The sequence below is a fragment of the Macaca fascicularis genome, chromosome 8, assembly GCF_037993035.2.
Source record: "Macaca fascicularis isolate 582-1 chromosome 8, T2T-MFA8v1.1".
Taxonomy (NCBI): Eukaryota; Metazoa; Chordata; class Mammalia; order Primates; family Cercopithecidae; genus Macaca; species Macaca fascicularis.
The window spans coordinates 117272325-117300226 of NC_088382.1; the positions used below are offsets into that span (position 1 = coordinate 117272325).

At 37.8% G+C, this 27902-nt stretch overlaps 1 long non-coding RNA gene across 1 annotated transcript in view; it reads right to left on the minus strand.

Annotated features, from left to right (window-relative positions):
* Positions 1 to 513: 513 nt before the first annotated feature.
* Positions 514 to 27902, minus strand: part of LOC135964552 (uncharacterized) — an 85865-nt gene continuing 58476 nt past the window's right edge. Inside the window, exon 2 of the long non-coding RNA XR_010577038.1 lies at positions 514 to 973. This is a non-coding gene — a long non-coding RNA (uncharacterized lncRNA). The remainder of the gene's footprint in view (positions 974 to 27902) is intronic.

Consider the following 27902-nt stretch of genomic DNA (forward strand, 5'->3'; position numbering starts at 1 on the left):
ATCCCTGGAGCTCAAAGAAGGATGGGAATAGTTAATGTCCCCACTAGCTAAAGTAGAAAAATCTTGCAGCACATGGGATATCAGGCAGAGTACTATGAAGGTTATCATCTCAGTGGCACGGAAAATTAGCTCTAAACTAGTTGTTCTACTGCTGTAAAATAACGCTTGAAAGCAGGATTCAAAAAAGTCAAACATTTCCAATTTACCTACATTCATGAACAAAGTTCAGTAACACATTAAAGAATGTGAGCAATCAGCAAAATAAAATTTACAATGCCTGGCCTCCAATAGGTAATTATCAGGCACACAGGGAGGCAAATCTAAAATTCATGAAGAGGGAAAAAATGTAATCAATCAAGATCAACGTAGAACTGGCAGATGATTAGTATACAAAGATATCAATGTAGTTTTATAACTATTTTCCTCATGTTTCAGAAGATAGAACAAAATGTGATTATTTTAAGTATACAGTAGATATAAGAAAGATCCAAAATGAAATTTTAGAGCTAGAGAATACAATGTTTGAGATTTAATATACAATATATAATAACAGGTTAATTGAAAACATGGTATTAAAAATTAACCAAATTAAAACACAGAAAAAAGGAACATTATAACTAGTGATAAAGAGAATATCTTCTTAAAAGCCTCCAGAGTAAAATAACACATTTCAAACAGAAGAGCAAAGATAAGAATAACGAGACATCTCTTCAGATATAGTATAAGCCCAAGGACAATGGGACAATATCTCTACAGAAAATAAAAATATTGCTAACCTAAAATTTTATCACCAATCAAATATCTCTTTTAAGAATGTAGAAAAAAAAAAGCTGGGCATGGTAGCGGGTGCCTGTAATCCCAGCTTCTTGAGAAGCTGAGGCAGGAGAATTGCTCGATCCCAGGAGGCAGAGGTTGCAGTGAGTCAAGATCACACCATTGCAATCCAGCCTGGGCAACAAGAGTGAAACTCCATCTGAAAGAAAAAAAAAGTGGAAAAATATATTCCAGATATTCTAAGGCTGAAGGGACTCATTACCAGCAGACATTTAATACAAAAAAAGGTTAATTTAAAGCGATTTATGATGAAAGAAAATGATATCAGGTCAAAGTCTGGATCTTTACAAAGCAATTAAAGTCACCAGAAATAATAATAATAAAATAATTGTCTTTCAAATTTTATTAAAAGATTCTTGACTGTTTAAAGCAAAAATATTGCAATAAATTTTGGGATTTATTATCTACAGAGAGAAGTAAAATGTATGACAACAATAGAGCAAAAGCCAACATTACCCTGACACCAAAATGAGAAAAAGATACTAGAACAACAGGAAAATCTACAGACCAATATTGCTCATAAATATAGACACAAAACTCCTTAACAGTATTTCTGATATTTAAATCCAACAATATATGTAAGAGTAATATATCATGACCAAGTGAGGTTTATCCCATGATTCAAAGTATGTTAATATTAGTATATTAAAATGTTTATATTAATATCTTCAAAAGTCAATCAATAGAATTTACAGTATTAAAAGACTAAAAAATAAAAAGCCATATAATCTTTCTTAATACATGCAGAAAAAATGTTTTATAATAGCCAACATCCATTCATGATTAAAACTCTCAGCAAGCTAGAATAGTAAAGAAAGTCTAATGTATAAAAGTCTAAGTAGTCTATGAAGAAGAAAGTCTTCAGAACTAATAAATGAGTTTAGCAAGGTTGTAAGATATAAAGTTACTATAAAAATTTCAACTGAGTGTATATATGAGCAATAATGAATCTGAAACTGAATTTTTAAAAAACATCATTAAAATAACATCAAAAATATAAACTATTTAGACATAAATTTGGTGAAAGATGTGCAAAAACTGTACACTACAAAGCACAAAATATTTCTAAGAGAAATTTAAAAAGACTCAAGTGAAAATAATATATCATTTTTATTTGAAGACTTAATATTATCAACATGTTAATTCATCCTAAATTGTGCTTCAGTAATATCCTAATCAAAAGCTAAGCAAGCTTGTTTGTAAAAAATGACAATTTAATTTTAAAAGTTATATAGAAATGCAGATATTGTCAGCATGTCAATTCTTCCTGTATTGTGCTTCAGTGAAATCCTAATCAAAAGCTAAGCAAGCTTGTTTATAAAAAATGACAATTTAATTTTAAAATTTATATAGAAATGCAGAGGACCTTGAAAGCTAAAATAACTTTAAAAAGGAAAAGTTGAATTTATACTAACTGAAATGAAGATTTATAAAGCTACAACAGTAAAAACAGTGTAGTACGTGACACCAATAACCACATTCCGTTTACAAAGATTAACTCAAAGTGGATTAGAAATCTAAATGTAAGAGTTAATACTGATGGGGTAGGGTGGCTCACGCCTGTAATCCCAGCACTTTGGGAGACCAAGGTGGGTGGATCACCTGAGGTCAGGAGTTTGAGACCAGCCTGGTCAACATAGTGAAACCCTGTCTCTACTAACAGTACAAAAATTAGATGGGAGTGGTGGTGGGTGCCTATAATCCCAGCTACTTTGGAGGCTAAGGCAGGAGAATTGCTTGAACCCGGGAGGCAGAGGTTGCAGTGAGCCGAGATCACACCATTGCACTCCAGCCAGGGCAACAAAAGTGAAACTCTGCCTCACATAAAGAAAAGTTGGCCGGGCGCAGTGGCTCACGCCTGTAATCCCAGCCCTTTGGGAGGCTGAGGTGGGTGGATCACGAGGTCAGGAGATAAAGACCATCCTGTACCACAGTGAAACCCCGTCTCTACTAAAAAATACAAAAAATTAGCTGGGCGTGGTGGCGGGCACCTGTAGTCCCAGCTACTTGGGAAGCTGAGGTAGGAGAAGGGCGTGAACCCAGGAGGTGGAACTTGCAGTGAGCCGAGATTGGGCCACTGCACTCCAGCCTGGGTGACAGAGCGAGACTCCATCTCAATAAATAAATAAATAAATAAATAAATAAATAAATAAATAAATAAATAAAAATAATAATAAAGTTAATACTAAAAACTCTCTAGGAGAAAATCTTAGTTTCCTTGAGTTTGGCCCAGATTTCTTTCATAGAACACAAAACACAAACTACAAAAGAAAAAAAAAATTAACAAACTTAACTTTATCAAAAGTGAATTCCTTTTATTTTTTTAAAAGATACTTAAAAAAGCAAAAAGCCAAACACAGACCTGGAGGAAGTATTTGCAAAATATTTATCTCACAAGTGACTTAAATGTGGTATATGTAATGAATGCTTACATCCCATTCATAATACAAACATTCCAATAAAAACTAGGCAAAAGATTTGAACAAACAGTTTACCACATACAGATGTCAGAGACGTGAAAAAATGCTAGACCTCCTTGGTCATTAGGGAAACTCAATTTATAACACAATAATATTTTACTATACACCCAAGGGATAGCTAAAATTGAAAAGACTACCATATCAAGAGTTGGCAGAAATGTGGAGCAAATGGAGCTCTCATATATTGCTGGTTTGAATGTAAAATAATACAACCACCTTGTTAAATAGTTTGGCAATGTCTTAAAATATTAAACATATGCTTAGTATTTTACTCAGCCCTTCTACTTCAAGGTATTCTCCCAAAAGAAATAAAAGTGTATGTCCGTATGAAGAGTTGTACATGAATGTTCATAGCTTTATTTTATATATATTATACATAATTATTTTAAATATAATATATAATATGCATAATTATATATAATATATAAATTATACATATATTCACACACACACACACACACACACACACACACACACACACACCCTAGGCATAGACAAACTATTTTTGTAAAGGGCCAAACAATACATATTTTCAACTTTCTTGGTCAAATAGTTTCCACTAAGCTCTGCCATTCTATGAAACAACTATATACAATATATAAGCAGATGGGATAGTCATATGTGGCTAACAACAGGATGCATTCTGTCAGTTGAATTTGGCCTGCTGAATTTGCCAAACTCTAATACAGATACAGTGAACTATTACTACTCAACAATAAAAAGAAATAAGCTTGATATATGTAATAATATGGATGAATCTTCACATAGTTATATTGAATTTAAAAAGCCAGATTAAAAAAAGAAAGCATATTGTATAATTCCAGTTATAAAATTCTAGAACTTGCAAACCAACCTATAGTTGTGAAAGGTTTATAAGTGATATCTTGGGAATGGCTATATAATTATTTAGATATATTTCTTTTAGTTTCTTGAACATATTTATGATATTCAATTTAAAGTCTTTGTCTAGTAAATCCAACATCTGGGCTTCGTCAAAGACAATTTCTATTGACTGCTTTTTTGTTTCCTGTATAGCAGCCATACGTCCCTGTTTATTTGTGTGAGTGATGACTTTTTTGTTAAAAAGTAGATATTTTAAATACAGAACGTGGCAACTCCAGAAATTTAATTCCCTCCCCCAAAATTGTTGTTGTTGCTGCTGCTGCTCTCACTGCTGTTTATATGTTATTGACTTTCTTGGGCTAGTTCTGCATGACCTGTATTCTTTTCCCTGTGCAGCCACCAAAGTCTCTGCTTCATTAGCTTAGTGGTCAACTAATGATTGTACAAATATTTCCTTAAATTTCTTGAACCAATAAGTTGCTCATCCTTTATTGGAGCAAAGAGAATCCTTCAATTCTCTGGCAGCTATACCTTAGCCTTTATTATCTAGTTGTGCAGAGTCTTGAGATCAACCAAAGATTAGATGTTAGGACATTCTCAGGTAATTCCTGGATATTCCTACAGTCCAGCATGGGTGCAATGCCTTGTAGATCTCCAAGAATATGTTGGAGCTTTTCAAAGCCCCCTATAGAAATCAAATTCTTCAGGTTTTCTTTTAAAGTTTTGTCCAGATTCTTGTTTTCTCTAGGAGTATCACTGCCTCAAGTAGCTGAGATGTTAAACAATTACCACTGATTGTTTCTGACAAACTTCCCTGGGGATAGAACTTTCCTCATTGCGTGAACTTTAAATAAAAGTCAAATAAAGACAATCTCTGTGAATGGGGCTTTAGGAAGTTTCTGGATGGGTCAAATAGTGACAATTCTCTGAGGATGGAGCTTTTTGGGGGGCTGCAGAATTGTTCTGTCCCCCTCCAATGGCAGCCAGTCTCTTGGTTTTTGTAACTTCTGTGGTTCCAAGGCTGCTAATTTTCAAGGTTTCTGTGGAACTAGGGAGAAATAGGTGGAAATAGGTCAAGTTAAAATTCCAGAAAACTCACTGGCCTTACTGAGATTCAATTATATTTTTGTATAAGTGCCTCTCAGATTGTTGTAAGCCTTTGATTAGTTTCTAGAGTTATTGAAAACTTGATTATGACAGTTAGGGCAGTGTTTTCATTTATCTTATGGAGGAATGGATTTTTGGAGATCATTAACTCTGCCATTGCAGACGTTTTTCTCTGGGTTATTGGATTTTACTACTCCCCATATTTGCCAAATATAGCTTATGTTTCGGTATCTCATTTTTTCTTGTTAATATTTTGGATTGCTTCCAGAAAATTAGTGAAAAAATCTGGCTTTAACTTGTATTTCATACCAAAGGCTCTCCTTGTTTTATACTTTAAAGTAGATGAAGAGAAGAAAATAGTTTTGAAATTATATTGAAAATGTAAAGCATGCAGTAGTCTAAGAACTGTGCTATGCTGAAAGGGGAACTCCTGGCAATGTGAAACTCAGCAGACACATGTTGCTGCTCTAAAGGGATTTTCCTATATATTTTGTTGGTCTTTTAAATTCTTTATCTTAATTTGTCCTAGCATGTTCAAGAGCCCCAAATAAACCATCCATAAATATACAAGATTAGTTTAACCTGAAATCTGGTGAATCTATGGAATTATTTTATATACCATTAATATACTTCCATTACTCATTCAGCAAAATTGAAATAGAGGAAGACTATATGATTATAAAAGGAGGCAGGGATCACATGTGATAGTCTATTTCAGACGTGCCAACCTAGGAATGTGTCTCATTTAGTCACTGTATATGCAAATGTCCAAAACTTAAATCCTTTGCAAAATATCTGAATAGCAGCATTTTGATTTTTTTTTTCTTTTTAATATATGAAACTTTCTGTCTATGTATGTGTGCATCAAGTCATGATCTTATCTAGGAAAAGAAAGGTCCTCTGTTTAATGTAGTTTTTAAAAATTTTTCTTTGGAAAGTAAAATTAATGGTGATACAAAACCAACGACTTCCAGTGATGTGATAGCTGTCGTGCCATTGGATAGCTAGGCACCAAATCCAGCAAAGTTAGAAGAGGCATTGAAGCATTTAAAGGTACACGGTTTTTGAATCATAAAAAAACCCTGAGTCTGAATTTTTACTTCTACTGCCTCCTCTATAAAATGAAAATAACAGTAACCCCTGCCCCAAAGGGCTGTAATGAGGACTAAATGTTGTAATCTATTTAGAACCCGTAGCACAGTGTCTGACACTGGTAAATCTTAAGCTATGTCACTTCTTATTAACTACTCATTTATGATTAGCATGTCTCCCTTATGTTAACCTCAATGAAATAAATTAAGATGCGATGAAAAGAACGCTAAGTCTGCCTTTAAATATAACATTCAAGAAATGTGTTTATTCATTTAAAAAAATCAACATAATGGACAGGTAAAAGGCTACCTCATTTCTTCTAAATGTTTTTAACCTGAAGTTTGCTTGCTTTCTAATTCTGACCGCCATTGTTCAGTATTATCATCTCTTGCCTGCATTACTATGGAAGCCACCAAACTATGTCATGTGCTTTTCCTCTTACTCAATTCTTCATCCAGTTCTAGTGTATTTTCCCACAGCTGCCAGAGTAATCTAAGAGAAACACCTACCTTATAGAGAATTCTCAGATCCCTTAAGATGACTCTTTTTTATACCTGTCATTCTACCAATAATCTTCTGTATGCCTAGAATATCCTCTTTCCCTCTTTTGGCTTTTTCTTTTTTTCTTGGTCAGGAGACAGGAGTGCTTTATTTACTCCTACTTACCTAGTAAGATTTACCTTAATGATAAAATCCTCTAAGACGTCCTTGGGTCTTTAGCTTGTATTAGATGTTTGTCTAATAGTAAAAACAAACAATGTTTTTGCTACTTTCACACACTCTACAATACTTCATTTTCGACACCAGATGTGTGGGATTTTTCTTCACATACACTAAATAATTCTCCAACAGAAACCATCTAGGTGCTCTATAATTCAATTACATTCTAACCTGGAGATAAGAGCAGATCCCATAGGTTAATGTCTCGGTCTCACAAGACATCCCCCTACTTCATATGCCAGTTGCAAGTTGCAGATTGTGATCTGCACTGCTGACCAACTGTCTATAAACTGGGAGTCCTCATGTCTACCTCCTTAGGTTTGATTAACTAGCTCTGTTGGCTCAAAAAACTCAGGGAAACACATTTACTGGCTTATTATATTAATAAAGGATATGATAAAGGATGCAGACGAATAGCCAGATGGAAGAGATGCATAGGGCAAGATATGGAGGAAGAGGTGCAGACCTCCCATGCCCTCTCCAGTAGTACCACCCTCCAGGAACCACGATGTGTTCATCAACCCAGAAACTCTTCAATACTCATCCTTTGGGATTTGTTTGGAGCCTTTGTTACATAGGCATGATTGATTACATTGTAGGCCATTGGTGACCAAACCAACTTTCAGCATGTCTCCCTTTTTCAGAGGTGGGGAGGGGATGTTGAAATTTCCAACTCTTGTCGGGCGCGGTGGCTCACACCTGTAATCCCAGCACTTTGGGAAGCCGAGGCGGGCAGATAACGGGGTCAGGAGATCAAGACCATCCTGGCTAATATGGTGAAACCCTGTCTCTACTAAAAATACAAAAAAATTAGCCGGGCATGGTGGCGGGCGCCTGTAGTTCCAGCTACTCGGGAGACTGAGGCAGGAGAACGGTGTGAACCCAGGAGGCGGAGCTTGCAGTGAGCAGAGATGGTGCCACTGCACTCCAGCCTGGGCTACAGAGTGAGACTCCATCTCAAAACAAACAAACAAACACACAAACAAACACAAAACAAAACAAAATCATATGGTTGATTCCCTGACGATCTGCTCTCATCCTGAGAAGCTCACCAAGAGTCACTTCATTAAAATAAAAGATGTTTCTGTAATTCAAGAAATTCCAAGGGATTCAGGAACTGTGTCAAAAACTGAGGTCAAAGACAAAATATCAGATGATTCTTCTAGCACACCAATCTCAAGGATTTTAGGAGCTCTATCTGAGTAACCAGGGCCAAATATTCTGTTCTAATATTTCCTTTGGGACCCTGATTCCTGACACAGAGCTCCTAGACCTTTGTAATTTCCTGAGTGCTAGGAATGTCTGGCACAGAGTTCCTAAATCCCTTGGAATTTCCTGGGTGATAGAAGCATTTTTGTTCCAACGAGGTGACTCCTAGTGGGTTCTTGGATAGCTTCAATATGGAGGCTTGTTGTCAGGGAAACCAACAGAGTGATTGCAGGGTTGGAACTTTCAGCCCCACCCACCAACCTCTGGATACACGGGAGGGGCTGAAGGTTGAATTGATCTCCAACAGCCAATGATGTAATCAATAATGCCTACCTAATGAGGCCTCCATAAAAACCCAAAAGGACAATGTTTGGAGAGATTCTGGGTTATGAGCAGTTGAATGTTCCTGGAGAGTAGCTCAACTTGACCAAAGAGAGCATGGAAGCTCCATACCTCTTCCTCCATACCTTGCCCTATGCATCTCTTCCATCTAGCTGTTCATCTGAATCCTTCTTCATTTCCTTTATTAATATAATAAACCAGTTGTATTAGTCCATTTTCATGCTGCTGATAAAGACATACCCAAGACTGGGGAATTTACAAAAGAAAGAGGTTTAATGGACTTACAGTTCCACATGACTGGGGAGGCCTCATAGTCATGATGGAAGGCAAGGAGAAGCAAGTCACATCTTACATGGATGGCAGCAAGCAAAGAAAGAGCTTTGTGTATCTCTTTTAAAAAGTCACCATTTTTAAACCATCGAATCTTGTGAGACCCATTCACAATCACAAGAACAGCATGGGAAAGACCTGTCCCAATGATTCAATCATCTCCCACCAGGTGCTTCTCTCAACATATGGGAATCATGGGAGCTACAAGATGAAATTTGGGTAGGGACACAGAGCCAAACCATATCATTCTGCCCCTGGCCCATCCCAAATCTCATAGCTTCACATTTCAAAACCAATCATGACTTCCCAACAGTCCCCCAAAGTTTCAACTCATTTCAGCATTAACTCAAAGTACACAGTCCAAAGTTTCATCTGAGACAAGGCAAGTCCCTTCCACCTATGAGCCTGCGAAATCAAAAGTAAGTTAGTTACTTCCTAGATACAATGGGGTTACGGCATTGGATAAATACAGCTGTTCCAAATGGGAGAAATTGGCCAAAATAAAGGGGTTACAGGGCCCATGCAAGTCTGAAATCCAGTGGGGTAGTCAAATTTTAAAGCTCCAGGATGATCTCCTTTGACTACAGGTCGCACATCTGGTCACACTGATGCAAGAGCTGGGTTTCTACGGTCTTGGGCAGCTCCGTCCCTGTGGTTTTACAGGATACAACCTCTCTCCCAGCTGCTGCTTTCATGGGCTAGCATTGAGTGTCTGTGGCTTTTCTAGGCACACGGTGCAAGTTCTCAGTGGATCACCCATTCTGGGGTCTAGATGACAGGGGCCCTCTTCTCACAGATCCACAAGGCAGTGCCCCAGTAGGGACTCTGTGGGGATTCCAACCCCACATTTCCCTTCTGCACTACCCTAGCAGAGGTACTCCATGAGGGCCCCACCACTACAGCAAACTTTTGGCTGAGCATCCAGGTGTTTCCATATATCTTCTGAAATCTAGGTAGAGGTTCCCAAACCTTAATTCTTGACTTCTGTGCACCCACAGGATCAACACCACATGGAAGCTGTCAAGGTTTGGGGCTTCCATCCTCTGAAGCCACAGCCTGGCCCCTTTCAGCCATGGCTTGAGCAGCTGGGTCACAGGGCACCAAGTCCTTAGGCTGCACACAGCACAGGTACCCTGGACCTGGCCCATGAAACCACTTTTTCCTCCTGGGCCTCTGGGCCTGTGATGGGAGGGACTGCCAAGAAGGTTTCTGACATGGTCTGGAGACATCTACCCCATGGTCGTGGGAATTAACATTAGGCTCCTTGCTACATGTACAAATTTCTGCATCCAGCTTGAATTTCTCCTAAAAAAAATGGGTTTTTCTTTTCTACTGCTCATCAGGCTGCAAATTTTCTGAACTTTTATGCTGTTTCCCTTTTAAAATGAAATGTTTTTAACAGCACCCAAGTCACATTTGAATGTTTTACTGCTTAGAAATTTCTTCTGCCAGATACCCTAAATCATCTCTCTTGAATTCAAAGTTCCACAGATCTCTAGGGCAGGGGCAAAATGCCGCCAGTCTCTTTGCTAAAACATAACAAGAGTCACCTTTGCTCCAGTTCCCAACAAATTCCTCATCTCCATCTGAGACCACCTCAGCCTAGACCTTATTGTTTATATCACTATCACCATTTTTGTCAAAGCCATTCAACAAGTCTCTAGGAGGTTCCACTTTCTAACATTTTCCTGTCTTCTTCTGAGCCCTCCACACTGTTGCAATCTCTACCTGTTACCCAGTTCCAAAGTTGCTTTCACATTTTTGGGTATCTTTTCAGCAGTACCCCACTCTACTGATACCAATTTACTGTATTAGTCCATTTTCATGCTGCTGATAAAGACATACCTGAGACTGGGGAATTTACAAAAGAAAGAGGTTTATTGGACTTACAGTTCCACACGGCTGGGGAAGCAAGTCACATCTTATATGGATGGCGGCAGGCAAAGAGAGAAAGTTTGTGCAGAGAAACTCCCGTTTCTAAAACCATCGGATCTTGTGAGACCCATTCAGTATCACAAGAACAGCAAGGGAAAGACCTGTCCCCATGATTCAATCATCTCCCACTAGGTCCCTCTCACAACACGTGGGAATTATGGGAGCTACAAGATGAGATTTGGGTGAGAACACAGAGTCAAACCATATCACTGGTAAATGTAAGCTCACCCTGAGTTTGGTGAGCCATTATAGCAAATTAATGGAACCCAAAGAGAGGGTCATGGGAACTCCCATTTATAGCAGGAGTCAGAAGTATAAGTGACAACCTACTTCTGGCAAAGCCAATAGGTGATTGGCTTCTGAAGTTTGGGGCAGCCTTGTGGGACTGAGCTCTTAACCTGTGGGATTTTATGCTATCTGTAGTGACAGAATTGCATTAAATTAGATGATACCTACTTGGGATCTCCTAGAGAATTGATTGTTGGTGGAAAGAAATCTACATACATTTTGGTAACCAGATGTGAAGTGTTCTGTGTTGTATTGAATGTAAGACTATGAAAAACTGTTTGCTTATTTTTTAATCTCTTACACACTAGTCCAGGCCTAAATGTTTCATTTCAGTCTACATTCGTCTGACTTTTGGGTTTGATGAACCAGTCTTTGTTCAGTTCTGTTACCTCAGGGGGAGTCACATGAATAATTATACTTATGTAAAAACTTTTACCTTCATTGCTAACTAGGAAAAAGAAAAATTCAAAGACAGAACACCAGCTTAGAAAGAAGATAACAATGCTACTTGTTGATTGATTTCCATATGGAAAGCAAGGAGTTATTGGCCTCAACCAACATATTCATTTGAAAGAGAAGCATGGGTAGACCTGTTACAAGTTAGCAGGTTTGTGTCTTTGGCTCTGCTGCCTGTAAAATAAAATCATAGGACCAGATTTGAGTTACAGATATTAATGGGGTCATTTAATTGAACATAATTTTCATTAATAGTTGTTCAAAACTCATGTTGACATAAAGCAATAAACTAAATCAATGGAACCCCCTGTTAAATAGCTCTCGTGACATAAAGAAAACGAGCTAGTCTGTGGTACATTTTCTATATTTACAACTGTTTAATGAGTAGAAGTCCTTGGATGTAAAAAATCTGTTTTCCAGAAGATACTGGGAAACATTCCAAAGAGAACTGGATTCTCAAAAAAGAAAAAAAAAAAAAAAAGAAAGAAAAGAAGTGTCATCGTGTATCATATATTCACCACATTAAGATATTTAAACTTTAGGAAATTAAACACTAGTTGAAAAAAAACAATTTTCTAAATAATAGCAGGTTAATTATGATGAAAAAGTTTATCCAAACATATCTACTCCAAAGAAATTACCGTAAGTGCTTCTTGTCGTAAGTTAAATTTTAAGTGGCTAAGATAGTCTTTTAAACTTGTACTATTTTAGTCATATCTATTCCCATCAGTCACATTAAATCTACATTAAACAAAACTAATTGCACACACACATCTTTGTGCTGAAAGCACAACCCTTTCTTATGTAGACTCTTAGATCTTGAATTCTGCCTGATTTGTCTAGGAACCAAAGTGTATCAGCTTTCTGCATATAAATTTTAAAAGAAGATACAACCCAGCACTATAATATACAAGTTAAACATTCTTTCATCCTCAACATTGGTGGAAGACATTTTATTTTGGTTAAGAACCCTGATTAATACTCTTAGAAACTAGTATGTAACTCATCATAGAGCCCAACGTTTAAGAATAAGAAGAATATATTTCTTCTTTGAAAACCTAAACCCATTCTTTGGTCTTTCATGTTTTATGGACAACTGCAGAGGAACAGTTAATGGTCATTGGTCAAATCTAATGGATGCTTTTTTGTTACACATGAGGTACTTCATTTAAAAAATTAAACCCTTCTGGGCATTTTGTAATTTTAAAATTCTAGGAATTTAAAACCACTATTATAAAGGTTTAGAACCACTCTACTGTTTCATAAACAGTTATATATAGTCATAATGCCAATATACCACATCAGTTTAAAATAAACATATTTCCCTATGCTATTTTTATAGCAGTAATTTGGCAACAGCAGAAATAAAACGTGTGTGTGCGTGCGTGTGTGTGTGTGTGTATGTATGTATGTGTATTAGTAAGATAAATTACAATGTGTATTTGTAAGTCTATATTGAGTGCTTACAACTGTGTTTTTGGAGTTTTACATTACACATTTGGTTTGTTTTGTACTAGAAAAGTCTCAAAAATATGAAAATTTTTGAGCAACAGGAATTCATTCAAATATGCATTTGGAAACTAATCCTGCTCTGTTTTAGACATACTGATTAGTGTTCCTCATGATTCCCACACCCAGGTTGAGCTGTAACCACAGCATTGAAAGATAAGTCATCAAAACACTTGTTAATTATCCATAATTGAGAACACATGGACACATGGTGGATAACAACACACACTGGGGCCTGTCGGGGGGATGCTGGGGGAGAGAGAGCATCAGGAAGAATAGCTAATGCATGCCGGGCTTAAAACCTAGGTGATGGGTTGATATGTGCAGCACAACACCATTGCACACATTTACCTATGTAACAAACCTGCACATCCTGCACATGTACCCTGGAACTTAAATAAAAGTTGAAGAAAAAAATAATGAATAAATAAAATTTTTAAGGAGACTTTGTCAAATTAAAACTTTTGGTCTGTGAAAGACCTTAATAAGATAATAAATGGGCAAAAATACGAAAACCCATTTTACTGAAGCAGATACACTGAACAAATAGCCAAATGAAAAGATTTTCAACATCACCATCCATCAAGTCAGACCTCAGCCTCTTCTGCTTCCTCCATGTGAACTCCTGTCTGCTTGCCTGAAATGTTAATGTTATTAATGAATTTTCATACCAATAAGGGAAAACAATAGGTGCTTCAATATATTTAACCTTCAAATATATTGTAGTATTTTTCTTTTTCATTATTTTTTTTTCTGCTTGGGGAATTCATAGAGTTGTTTCAAAAGAAAACTGTAGGGATGATTCCACAACTCTAGATGTACTAAAAAGTTTATTAAATTGTATACTGAATATGAAAAAAAAAATGATCCATAACCTTCTTCTAGAGTCTACTCAGGCTTCTAAGTCAGAATTCAGGCCTCTATACTTGGTCTACAGTTCCAGAAAACTTGTGAGGTGTGTTTCTCTTTTCTTCAGAGTTCAAAAAATGAATGTAAAGCAAAGTCTTTTATATCCGGGCTAAGAAAACACTTGTATCTCAGTTGTCTACACAAACTCAAAATCAGCAGTTTCCAGTTCTCAACACCCCTTTGCACTCCCCCAGGAGAATCTATTTGCACCAAATACATTTCTGAGAGAGACTGATTTTAATAAAGATTTTATAAAGGAGGAAATAAAAAGGATTTTACATCAATCTCTGCCACATACCCTGTGGCATGCAGTTTCATAACTACCTATCCGACAAGGCTGGGTGCGATGGCTCATGCCTGTAATCCCAGCACTTTGGGAGGCCAAGGCGGGCAGATCACAAGGTTAGGAGTTCGAGACCAGCTTGACCAACATGGTGAAACCCGTCTTTACTAAAAACACAAAAATTAGCTGGATACGGTGGCGTGCACCTGTAATCGCAGTTACTCAGGGGACTGAGGCAGGAGTACTTGAATCCCGGATGTGGAGGTTGCAGTGAGCCGTGATTGGTCCACTGCACTCCAGCCTGGGAGACAGAGTGAGACTCCGTCTCAAAAACAACAACAACAAAAAAATGTACCTATCCGACTTACATTTTCTTGCTAGTTCCTCTGGCAGCTCTCCTAACTCTCAACTCAGGAAGAGGCAGTTTTCCTTTTCCCATCTCCTTCTACCATTTGAAACCTGGGCTTTGCTGCCATAATGCAAAAAATTCATCAAAACTTAATTGCAACAAAACTGGCTTTCTCTGTAACGAAAATGTCTTAGCAACTGAAAACAAACAAGGCCCTTTGCAAAATCTGCAGTCATTAATGATAGGGATCATTGTTTTATTATTAAAGAGCACCCAATTTTTCATCTTTCTATTCACCTAGATATCAAACAGCTACTCATAAAAAATTTTAGAAGCACCCTCTTGGTACTGAGTTTACCAAATTCCTCAAAAATGAAAAGGGAATTCAGTCACTTGACTCATATTATAGTAACCAACATGAATTAACCAACCAATATAAAATGTCCCTAATGTATTTAGCAAAGATGGATGAAGGGAAAGAGGACATCTAGTGTCACCCAGCTATGAACTCACATGGGTTTGGCAATCAATGTCTACACTAGAAGTATTTATCATGTTTTTTTGTGTTTTTTAAGGGGTCTACCAGAGAAAGATCTTGTTTTCAAGAGATGTATGAGCATCCCAGATTCTGTTTAGTGCGTTCTTTAAGTGTAGAATCACCCCAGCATATTCAGCCTCAAAGACACTTGGTGATTTGGAATGCTCCCCGAGCCATTTATCTCCAAGGGCTAAACCACACCTTCAAACTTGTATTTAAAGCTCTATAAATTTTTGGTCAGGTCATATGTCAGTGGGAGAGTATTTCCTCCTTTTTAATTCATTCAGCAGTACTGACTTTATAAATATTTATGGAGCACCTGTGATGTTCAGATGCTATACTAGATGCTGGACCACAGAAATGATACCCACCTGCTCTGGTTAGTTTGTTTGCACATTGAAATTAATCTCTGCCCCTCCCCACCCTTCCTTGAGCCCTAAGAGGCTGACCTGTTAGGACTATGTCAGCAGGGCTGGGTTTGTTTTCTGGTTTCCTGCTGGGTTTGTCCAATGAGAGATACTGGCAGAAACAAGAGGAGAGGTCAGGGTATTTATTCTCTCTGATCCTATGGCATAGGCTGCAAATTGGCTGAGGCTAAATTCCAACCCAGAACCATAGCTTCTGCGTCTTCAGGTCTCACTGGTTTTGTTAGAAGTTGATTTCCTTGCCTTTTTAGACATAGAGGTAGTAATTACCTGCCTCTGTTGGTAATCTCTGGGTGTTTTATCATCTCTGGTTAGTTCCCATAATCTTGTCCACACCTATATTACTCTGTTCTCATGCTGCTGATAAAGACATACCTGAGACTGGGCAATTTACAAAGGAAAAAGATTTAATGGAGAACTCACAGTTCCATGTGGCTGGAGAAGCCTCACAATCATGGTGGAAGTCAAGGACAAGCCAGTCACATCCTATGTGGATGGCAGCAGGCAAAGAGAGAGCTTGTGCAGAGAAACTCCCATCCTTAAAACCATCAGATCTTTCGAGACTCATTCAGTACCATGAGAACAGTGCAAGAAAGACCCACTCCCACAATGTAATTACGTTCCACTGAGTTCCTCCCAGGACATGTGGGAATTGTGGGAGTTACAATTCAAGATGAGATTTAGGTCGGGACACAGACAAACCATATCAACACCTTTGTGAATAATTCTTTCTTTACACTCCCTTCACATACCCCTTTTGTATGTCATCCATTTCCTACTGAGGCCATGTCTAGTACACCTCTCTTGAGAACTAGTCATTTTTTTTTTTTTTTTTTTTTTTTTTTTGAGATGGAGACTCGCTGTGTCGCCCAGGTTGGAGTGCAGTGGTGCAATCTCGGCTCACTGCAACCTCTTGTCTTGGGTTCAAGCAATTCTCCTGCCTCAGACTCCTCAGGAGCTGGGATTACAGGCACACACCACTGTGCCCAGCTTAATTTTTGTATTTTTAGTTGAGACGGGGTTTCACCATGTTGGCCAGGCTGGTCTCGAACTCCTGACCTTGTGATCCACCTACCTCAGCCTCCCACAATGCTGGGATTACAGGCATGAGCCACCGTGCCTGGCAGAGAACTAGCCTTATAGAGAACCAGATATAGATGCAAACAATGTTTTATACCTAATGGTACAGTTAAATAAAAAGTCCCAGTGGGTCATGCCTGTAATCCCAGCACTTTTGGAGGCTGAAGCGGGCAGATCACGAAGTCAAGAGATGGAGACCATCCTGGCCAACATGATGAAACTCCATCTCTACTAAGAATTCAAAAATTAGCTTGGTGTGGTGGCATACACCTGTAGTCCCAGCTACTCAGGAGCCTAGGCGGGAGAATTGCTTGAACCCGGGAGGCGGAGGTTGCAGCGAGCCAAGATCATGCCACTGCACTCTACACTCCAGCCTGGCGACAGATCAAGACTCCATCTCAAAAAAATAAAAAAAATAAATAACTGATAAAAACTGACAAACTTAGCTAGTACACAAACTCTTCTGTTACTTTTTGTTTCTTCCTGCCTGGAATGCAGATTCAATGTCTGGAAGTACAGCAGTCATCCCAAGACAATGAGAACTAAAGTCTTTTCACAAGATACAATGTATGGAATGAAATGGAATGGGAAGGTAGAAGGACATCTGGACTTTGATAACTTCCATGAACAGATAGTCTGGACAGCAACTGCTTATATCTCAACATTTGATGTGAAGAAAACAAACCCTATCTGCTTAACTTATTGCAGCCTGGTTTCTGATACATGGAGGTGATGAAACCCCACCTGATTTGATGAGTTTCTTAGGGCAGCAACAGGAATTTGTCACACCGACTACGTAAGGAGTCATGTATAAAGACATGACCTAGCATTATAAACAAAGAAAAGAAGTTCTGAAAGGCAATGGCTGGACCCAACAGTAGCATTTATGTGGCAGGGAAGGAGGACGGTGGGAGAAGAAATGAGATTGAGGTTGAAGGATAGGTAACACCCAGATCATAAAGCATCTTACCTACTGTGTCAAAGGAGTTTCGGTTTTATTCTGCCAATAAGAAAGAGTATCAATTTCAATGCTTTCAGCAGCAAGTAACAGAATACCCAGTAAATTCAGCTTAAGTGATATAGACATTTCTTTGCACACATTTAATAAGAGGCCTATATATAGGGAGTTACAAGGTAGATTCAGAGACTCACTAATGTAATCATCTATGGTGGTTTCCTCTGCGATTCTCTTAGCTTTCCATTCCTGGAAGCATTTTGACAGTCATACTTCAGACAGGCATCACAGCCAAAAGGTAAGGAAAGGGGACTACAAACTAAGCATCTTTCTTCTCTCCCTGTTTTATTTTTATCAAGGAGGAAGCTCTTTTCCAGAACTCCCATCATCCTTTCCCATAGGTTTGACTAGCAGAAGTAGATCACATACCTCTAAACTGATCATTGGCAAATGGGAGTATTTTTAACAAAAGTAACAGAATATGTTAGTGTTTGCTCAATATCTTTTCTTACCTTTCTGTTCATCTTCTCAGTGAGAAAATGTAAGTTTTGGCTGAGTACATGATGACCTAGAATAAACAGTATCTTTCCCAGACTCCCCTTGCAACAAGTTTTGACCCTCTGACTAAGTTCTAGCCACTGGGTAAAAGACAAATTAAGTGGAAACTTCTGGAAGCTTTTCTTAAAAGATTGGAATACTTCCTTATCTTTTTTTTTTTTTTAATTCCTTGTTCTTTCTTGCTGTCTGGAAGGCAGGTGTGATTGTGACAGCTTGAACAGATACTCAGGTCCGTGAAATGACTTAAAGGATGGAACCAAGGTAGACCTCCAAGATAGAAGGAGCTTTGGTTCCTGAGGACTTTGTAAACATAGATTTGTCATGCCAGCTTCAGATTGTCAACTTTTGGAAATTACTATAAAAATGAAATGACATTCCATTGTACAGTATTTAAGTTGCTATTATTTTTGTTCTCTGTTATTTGCAGCCAAATCTAATACCAACTAATGACTTAAACTGTTTGTGGTTTATTTTCCTGGTCAGAAAGTGGGAACCACTTCCCCTGAGCACATTGCTGACTCAGAATGCCTCAACAAAAGAATGATTCTTTTAGCAAAAAGAAGAGAGAGTAGCTGTAGAGTATGCTGCTAATAGTGTTTGCTAAAGGGAATCATCCAGTACATTTCAGGCAAAATGGAGCATTACTATACTTATGTGTCTGAAAGGCCATTCTGCAATGTGTATGGAACAAACAAACTAAGAGGAACAGATGTAGAAGGTTAAGAGGAGGGTTTTGAGAACAGCCTTGGACAGTATCAATAGGAATGGAGGAACAGGAATAGCCATGAGCTACTGATTGGATAACAGTGGGGGTTGGAGAGAGAGGGAAAAGAAAAGATGATATCAAAATTGCCATCACAGTAAAGTAAAGTAGATATAAAAACACAGCATTCTGCACTCTAGTGATTTCTTGTTGGAAGAAAAAATTCAATCAATCAAAACTTTTACTAAATATTTACTACATGCCAAACGTAGGTGTTTGCTTTTTTTAAAAAAAAAAAAAAAAAAAAAACCAAAAAACAACAAAAAAAACCATATATTGGAGTTGGGTAAAGAAATCTGCTTATAAATAAAAGCTAACCAGGACTTTTGATAATTAGACCAGGCCCTAAGTGGAGAACAGGTAACTACATACAGAATGAGTCCTGCCTTCAAGGAGCTCACCGTCCGGTGAGGTACATGAGATACACATGCCTGGCACAGACGAGGTGTTCAATGTTGCTCTCTAGGATGATGACATGTTCACACAGAGTTATAAAATGGAACAGTAATGCATGGTTTGGGGTTCAAATATTCTGGAGAGCACGAAGGAGAAAGGTGATAGTTCTATCTAGATGAACAGAGAAGTCTTTAAAGAGAGGTGACTGTTGACCTTTATGTGACTTAGTTCATCTCTTGCCTTTATTATTTTTTCTTTGCTTCTTTGTTCCACTTCCTTAATCATTTCAAGCATTCTCAAGATAGATTATTTTTTAAAAAATTTAGATGTGAACAGCCAGTGAGCCATATATTGATGATAATCTAAATTCATGTTAAGATGTTATTGCTTAACATAGATTAATTTAATCAGCTATGATTTATTATACTCCCATTATGTGCCAGAATTTTGATAGTATATTAGTCCCCTCTTATCTGTGGTTTTGCTTTCCAAGGTTTCAGTTACTGGTGGTCAACCTCAGTCCAAAAGTATTAAGTGGAAAATTCCAGAAAGAAACAATTCATAATTTTAAATTGAGCACCTTCTGAGTAGCATGATGAAATCCCACTTTGTCCACCCAGGGCATGAATCCTCCCTGTGTCCAGCTTATCCACGCTGTGTATGCTACCCACTTACTAGTCACTTATCTCCACCTAGGCTATCAGATCAACTGTTCTGGTATTGAAGTGAACCCTCATTTTACTTAATAATGACCCCAAAGTACAAGAGTAGTGATGCTGGAATATTGTTATGATTGTCCTTTTTTTATTAGTTATCATTGTTAATTTTGTACTATACCTAATTTATAAATTGAACTTTTTCATGGGCATATATAAGAAAAAAGTAGCATATGTTGGGTTTGGTACTGTCTGTGGTTTCAGACATTCAGTAGGGTTGTTGGAACATATCCCCCGGGGACAAAGGGGAACTACTGTAGTTTTTGTACCCAATCTTTTATAAAGTAAGCATATCATCAGGATTAAGTTCGGCTACAAACAACAGATTTAATAAGGTAGAAATGTATTTTCTAGCACATAAAATTCTGAAGGCTAATATATTGATTCTGCTTCACTAAGTCCTGAAAAAAAACAGACTCCTTCCAACACAATATTCTGCCATTCTTTTTTTTCTCTTGAGATGGAGTCTCGCTCTGTTACCCAGGCTGGAATGCAGTGGCATGATCTTAGCTCACTGCAACCTTCACCTCCTGGGTTCAAGTGATTCTCCGGCAGCAACCTCTCAAGTAGCTGGGACTACAGGCGTTTGCCAACGCGTCCGGCTAATTTTTGTATTTTTAGTAGAGATGGAGTGTCACCATTTTGGCCAGGCTGGTCTCAAACTCCTGACCTCCAGTGATCCACCAGCCTTGGCCCCCCAGAGTGCTGAGATTACAGGCATGAATCACTGTGCCCAGCCATATATTCTGCCATACTTAATGTGTGGCCATGTCCTCTTTGTCTAAGAGAGCCACTGAAGTTTTGGCCTTCCTATTTGCATTTCAGACAGCAGGATGGGGAAAAGTTTAAAGAAAAGAAGGCAATGGACTTGCATCAGTTGTCTTTTATGGAAGGTTCCTCCAAGCTGCTGCATGGCAGTTCTAATTATGTCCAAAACTTAATCACATGGCTGCATCTATCTACAAAGGGAGAATGGAAAATGCAGTCTTTATTTGGGACAACATAATGGCCAGCTAAAAATTGTAAGTTTGATTCCTACGGAAGAAAGAGGGAATGAATACTGATGGATGTGGATGTCTCTACTGCAATTATAACTCTCATTTTTACAGATGAGGAAATGAACACTCACAGGGTGACTTTTTCCTGATAACACATCTGGTTTGTGTCAGACCCAGGATATGAATTTCTTTCTTCTTGATCCAAATTCTCCACTGATTTCACTATATAACATCAGCTTCCATCAGTTAAAATGTGAAATGGCTCCTTTTTCTACAATTTTTCCTTCTCAGAGCTGACACAGTTATAAGTTAGAACAAAAAATTTTAACAAGTAAATATAGTGAATATGTCACATCAGCCATTATTCTAGTCATTGATTTTCTTTATTTTGTGTAATGTATTAAAATCTGAATAACAATTTCTCGGTTAGTCTTATTTTCTTCATTATTTTTGATCTTACTTCATTATTCTGATTGATACCAATGTAAACTTTTTTGGTTTCCTTTATCCCCAATACTGTATACTTAATAACTGATGGTTCTGGTATAAAATTACACAGTGTCCTGAAGCATGCTTTACCATTTTCCTCCTGTGTCGTATCCTGTAGACAAATGCATCCACCATGGCAGTTTTACATGAGTCACATTTGCCTTTTTTCGTCCCCCTCACCTCTGCTAAATGTTTTGAAAGACTCTTAAATGACTCCAATGATCCTCCTCAGAGACCCCTGAAATCCAGGAGCCTAAACGCTTCTGAATCCTTATGAAAAATGTTGGTTGCATTTTTCAGATTATGAAGACCTGGTTTTCCAATAATTCTAAAATCGATTTTAAAATAATTTCCCTTCTTTTCAATATTCTTTATACTAACAGTCTCATCTATCTGCTGTATCAAAGCCACAATATTTGTCAACTTTCTCAGACTATCCAAGACCTGAACTCCTAACGCCATCACATATTCTGCTATTCTCCTTGTTACGGTCATCTTCCTTGCAGCTCCTGACATCTGGAACCATCTCCTACAAATCCTGGACACTTCATCAATCTTCCAATCTCATGATATAAAAAAAGAAATCTTGCCAGCCAAATGGCTACGATTTCTTTCCCTTTATATTTGAAATGTTTTCTTATCTAACTCACAGGAATAATGTGTAATACAAAACTTCTATTGTTTGGTGAACCAGCAAGCACTTAATTTAATTTGTAAAGTAACAAGTACTTAAATCTGAAAGCAAGCATTTCTCAATGAATTTGGAGGTTGATTCTGATTTTGTTGATTTTTTCTTTTTTCTTTTGGTGGGGGATGGGAAGGGGAGGTCAAGTATGGGCCCTTTCTTGAATTATTCCTGTTAACAAAGTGATGTAAACTGATACCTGCATACTTTGCTATTGTCAAAAGAGAGGAATGAATACATCATGGAGTTTGTCATTTACTATATTCAAAATGGACAATAATGGAGCACCTCCAAGCAAGTAGGAAACTGTAATATACAAGAGGTGTTCTGCTGAAAATGTAAAACACGAGACCACAGATCAAATGGTTTAGGAACACCATCAGGTCTCAGGAGAATGTTTCTCCTATGGACATACATTAGTGACTTAATGACAGTGCTTTTTGACAGTTTAAACCATATAAAGGATTTCACACTATTCTTCTCCATGGAAAAAAAATACTTTCGAGCCTGAAGACTGGACGAAAACATCTATTAGCAAGAAAATAACCGAATGACCCAATCATTTATTATTTTTTTTATTAAACATATTGGTGCAAAATTTGATTTATTTTGACAGGGTCACTGAAAATACTTCAACAGAAAATGACTGGAAAGAAGTTGTTGTGTTTTTTCTCCAAACATTTTAATCTAAGATGGTCCCTTTACGTTGTGGGAAGATATCAAGATTATGTTTGGAGGATCGTTTAAATAATCTAGCCTTTAAAAGTTGACTCTCAAAGCCACAGGTATAATTGAGGTGATCCTGAAACTAACTCTCTCCTTAGTTTATTTTAAATACTTATTATGTCCTACAAATTAATTCTCTTCCTATTTCATCTCTTCATGGAATTCTTTTTTTTTTTTTTTTTTTTTTTTTTTTTGAGACGGAGTCTCACGCTGTTGCCCAGGCTGGAGTGCAGTGGCGCGATCTCGGCTCACTGCAAGCTCCGCCTCCCGGGTTCCCGCCATTCTCCTGCCTCAGCCTCCTGAGTAGCTGGGACTACAGGCGCCCGCCACCGCGCCCGGCTAATTTTTTGTATTTTTAGTAGAGACGGGGTTTCACTGTGGTCTCGATCTCCTGACCTTGTGATCCGCCCGCCTCGGCCTCCCAAAGTGCTGGGATTACAGGCTTGAGCCACCGCGCCCGGCCCTCTTCATGGAATTCTTTAAATTACTAGGTACTCGTGATAAATGTAAGAATATTCTATCACAATTTCGTTACAAAAGTTTAAATGTTTTATGATATCTTTGTTTTGTCTATCAAATGACTTGCATAAAAAGCAATCACTTTTTCTTTTAAATAAATGTTTCCTCCTATGTATTTAAATTAGTTAACAAAAAAAACTGAATATAATTGCCAAAATGATATTCTTAATCACATTCTCATTTTAAGTAAACAGAATATGCAACAATCTGGACTTACAAAGCTATTATTTTCATAACTAATTAGAACTCTAGTATCATTTTAATATGATTTGAATTTATAGGCATTCAATATATCCCTATTTTTAGTAACACAAAGAAAAATGAAAATGTTTTAAATGAAAAATTACATATTTTTTAAGCCAAGTTGTTATTCATAGCATTTGAGAATTTACACTAGAAATATTCTTTACTCAGTCTTAAAATAATGTCAAAGAGTGATTAGTACTGTTCACCAAAAGTTTCTAATTCTCTGCCTTCTGACTCATAATAGGATTGCATTACCTACTTTACTTGTTTTGGGACAATGTGACTAGTTTTGACCAAAGAGCTGTGATTGGAAGTCATCTTCCAGCCTGAGTATTTAATTGCTGGTGAGAGAGACTCTCCTCGAGCTCTTCTCTTTCAGCAAGGTGACCCATAAAGTTTCAGATGGTGGCTTCTCTGTCAACCCAGGCCTCTAAGTGACTATGTTGTGTTGAGTTCCCTTCTGCCTGAAGATGGAGATGTAATGTGAACCAGAATAATCGTTAGTGCCTTAAAACACAGAGTTATGGGGGCAGATTTTTTTTTTACCTTTTACCATGGCAGAATCTATCCTGATTAAAATAGAATGCTTAGACTATTAAAATGTTACTGTTTCTATTTTTTTTAGCCCCTATACCTATTTACTTAACCATAACACTTGGTCTATTTTAAGAAAAGTTTGTAAAGATATAATCAAAATTTATATAGATGGCCAGGCACCATGGCTCATGCCTGTAATCCCAGCACTTTGGGAGGCCGAGGCGGGCAGATCACTAGATCAGGAGATCGAGACCATCCTGGCTAACATGGTGAAACCCCGTCTCTACTAAAAATACAAAAAGTTAGCCAGGCATGGTGGCAGGCACCTGTAGTCCCAGCTACTTGCGAGACTGAAATAGGAGAATGGTGTGAACCTGGGAGGCAGAGCTTGCAGTGAGCCGAGATCACGCCACTGCACTCCAGCCTGGGCTACACAGTGAGACTCCATCTCAAAAAAAATATAGATAGATAGATAGATAGATAGATAGATAGATAGATAGATAGATAGTTAGATAGATAGATATCCAGAGAGAAGAGTGAACTAAAAGCTCAGAAAAAAATCAATATAATAACACAAGAAAGCACAGAAATAAGTCTATTTCAAAATACCTTTTCTTAGTTACTTCTTAGCAACAGCACATTAAAAAATAAAATTATTTATAGCAATATAGAAAAAACAAAATAATTACTCCTTAGACCTGATCACATAATCACATTGACATTTTTATGTTTCTTGCCCATTTTTTCCTATGCATAGTCATTATGTGCATGCATTTACAAATTTAATAATGTACTGTTTGAATTAAAGAATTTATGTAATAAAATATAAAAACCAAGCGGAAATGTATTTAAATATTCAACTGAGTTTATGGAAATGAAGGCTTTTCTTAGCATAAATATAAAGTGAAAACCACTGACAAAATTAATTACATTAAACTTTAAACTCATGAATGTCAGAAACATCCTAAAAAGGCTATGACAAAATGTACTTGTGTAGCCTAAAATTAAAGTATGTTTATAAAAAGCATAAATAACATGCCAGAAAAAAATTGGTATTTTTACTTTCTTTTTTTTTTTTTTTTTTTTTTTTGAGATGGAGTCTCGCTCTGTCACCCAGGCCGGAATGCAGTGGCGCAGTCTCGGCTCACTGCAAGCTCTGTCTCCTGGGTTCATGCCATTCTCCTGCCTCATCCTCCCGAGTAGCTGGGACTACAGGCGCCCGCCACCACGAATGCTGGGATTACAGGCATGAGCCACCGCGCCCAGTCGGGTATTTTTACTTTCAAAACTCATTTAAAGCTTTATATTTTGTTATGCTCAGAATATATGCTCAGTAAAAGTGTATTATTGGGACTTCATAATCTATTCGTCAAAAGAAAATCATAGGAAATATTAACAAAAAGAATATAAAAAGATCAATTACATAATTAAGGGCTCAATGTTGTAATACAGACTGAAAATACTTTGGGAGTTCAAAGAAAGAAAATATAAGAGAGTAAACAATTCTTAGAGAAAATAGAAACTGAGTTCAGCTTTGAGTTTCTACAAGAAGAAGATTCCTTTATTTTTGCATAGGATCATATGTGAGCTGAGCCTTGAAGTTGTGATGGAGCTCACTATTAGAGCAATAGCAGGAAGTACACAAGGCAGAACAGGCACAAAAGGGCCTAAGCTATCTGTGGGGCTATCCCCAAAGGGGTGGAATCGAGGTCTAAATCATGTCTGGGAGGACTGGCAAGGCTGGTACTCAGACAGAGGGCATCTACTCTTATGGATGGCAAGTGTCATCAAAAGGCAGTAGCATGTCAGGAGGCTGTCATGATCTTGGGGACAAATGCTCCAATCTAAAGCAGAGCTGCAGTATTTGACGGGTGTCCAAGGATAAGATTTAACTCTGTGACAGAGGGGTTAGAAAGCACTTAGTAGGTTCCAGGGAGTGTCCTGCACCTATGAAAAGGTTATTGTTTGGAGCAGTGTCTGATTTCCAGCAATGATTTTCAATACAAACCAAGAAATAGGGCTGAAGCCGAGCAATATGGATAATGCTTCATCACTGGGAATTCTAAAGAGAAGACACAGGTGCCCAGGGAGCTTATCCCAAACCCATTTGATAGACAGCTCCAGTCATCAAAGCTGAGGTTAGAGTCTACCTGCTGGTATAAATAGGGCTTTTAAAACATAGTCAAATTTGGGCTCCAGATTCGGGTGGAGCTGAGCTTGTATCATCAAAGTTCTTTGTTACCTGCAGTTGAACAGAGTTTGGAAAGTCTCTGACATTTTCCAATTTTCCAAATGCCTCCATATGTGCCATCTTATTTGAAAGCCTACAGACCTTTGATTCAGGAAAAGCAAGTATATTTTCCACATTTTGGACAGAAGACATGATATTCCTAGGTCCCGTGGTCAGTAAAAAGGTGTTCTATCTCTTACTCAGTGTTCTTCCCTTCAATTGTAGAGAGTCCTGGTTTTTATTTAGCCAGATGATTAAAATTCAAATTAGCATTAGAGAAATAAGGTTGTAAAGCCATGAAGGCTTTTATATTGTGGATGATGTATTAGTCTGTTAGAGCCACCATAACAAAATACCATTGTCAAGGTAGCTAAAGAAGAGAAATTATTTTCTAGAGGCTAGAACTCCAAGATCAAATGTGGGTAGAGTTGGTTTCTCCTGAGGCCTCTCTCCTTGGCTTGTACATGGCCTTCTCCCTACGTCATCGAAGAGTCTCCTCTTTGTGCCTGTGTACACATTTCCTCTTGTAATAAGGACACCAGTCATACTGGATTAGAGCCCACACTAACTCATTTTTACCATAATTACCTCTTTAAATATCTTATTTCAGGCTGGGTGCAGTGGCTCACGCCTGTAATCCCAACACTTTGGGAGGCCGAGGCAGGTGGATCACAAGGTCAGGAGTTCATGACCAGCTTGGCCAATATGGTGAAACCACGTCTCTACTAAAAATACAAAAACTAGCCAGGTTTGGTGTCTGGCACCTGTAATCCCAGCTACTCGGGAGGCTGAGGCAGGAGAATCGCTTGAACCCGGGAGGCAGAGGTTGCAGTGAGCAGAGATCATGCCACTGCACTCCAGCCTGGGCGACAGATCAAGACTCTGTCTCTAAATAAATAAATAAATAAATATCCTATTTCTAAAAATGTTCACACTTGAGGTACAAGGTGTTAAGAACACAACATATGATGGCCAGGGTCACAATTCAGCTTATCCTTTTAAAACACATCAGATTTTAAAATTATAGTTTTGAAGATAGGAGTGACACAACAGGAAACAGGGAGACACTAAAGCTTTTGAAACAAGTGTCATCATGAAAGCCGTATTTTAAAAAGATTAGTTTGGCAACTGATTGTAAAATGGTGCTCTGGGAAAAGATTAGAAACAGGGATACCAACTGGAAGGCTGTTAAAACAGTCTAGAAAGGATGTTATGGAAGTATAGTGATGTTTCCATAGGTGTGCAAATTGGAAAGTGTGATGGAACTCCCCCTTTTTGTCCTTAAAGCTTTGAGTAAAAGTATGTCATACAATACATTTCCATATTTCTGTGAATAGTACCACAAAGAATTCTGG